Genomic DNA, 1,015 nt, shown 5'->3' with positions numbered 1-1,015 from the left:
AAGTACCTAAACTCCTGCACCTTCACCACCTCTGCTCCTTGTAGCCTCCCTTTCGTTTACACACATGTACTCTGTCTTGCTACGACTGACCTTCATTCCTCTTCTTTCTACTGCAAACCTCCACCTCTCTAAACTCTAAACACCTCTCCAAACACCATCTTCTGCTGTACATTTATGACATCACAAACACCTTCTCTGGGTCTACCTCTTCTAACACAAACTAATCTGCTTCTGCCTGGACAACTCAGGAGATTAGTTTTTTTACAACCCTTTCATCCATTCTCTATCTTGGCCCACTTTTCATACATTACATCATCACATGATATGACTACCAATTTCAACCCTTTCTCCACTACCTTGTTCACACACCATGTTACCCCTATCATACTAACATACTACAGAACAATACTATTTCTCCTTTCAAACCACAAAACAGGACACAGTTACCTATCTCATACATAATGAATGCTTCATGTTCATTAACCGCACACTATCACACCTCTTCAGGAACTCCATATCACTACACTCTTCTGGCCCTACACACCAACCACATCAACCAGAACCAACCATTCTTTCCCTTTCACACAACATAAAAAAAAAACCCCTGGGACTCACAACTTCCTTTGGACATTTAATGGAAACAACAAACAAACAAACAACTAACACACAACAACATCATCATTTCTGCATGACACAAACACACTTTACATTCAAAACACATGCCATTACTTGAACATAAAACAGTCCATGTTCATTTCAGTCCTATTTACTGCCTTTATTCACCTTCACCATCAAAATCTAACACACTCTCATTAACAGAATGTGGCCTGGAGGCTGAGGACACAGCTGAGACATAGGAGCACGGCAGGTGGAGGGGGTGAGGGGGGCATCTCTGTCACCTGCAGCTGCGGAACTCCCAGGGAATCATTCCGTCTGCCTGTATTTTAGTCGGGGAGCGGAGGGTCGGAGGGCACGGCGGCAGCCGGGAGCAGACGCCACATCGTCACTGCCACGG

This window comes from Cynoglossus semilaevis, chromosome 6 (assembly GCF_000523025.1).
Source record: "Cynoglossus semilaevis isolate Cse_v1.0 chromosome 6, Cse_v1.0, whole genome shotgun sequence".
Classification (NCBI taxonomy): domain Eukaryota; kingdom Metazoa; phylum Chordata; class Actinopteri; order Pleuronectiformes; family Cynoglossidae; genus Cynoglossus; species Cynoglossus semilaevis.
This window is presented reverse-complemented; position numbering follows the sequence as displayed.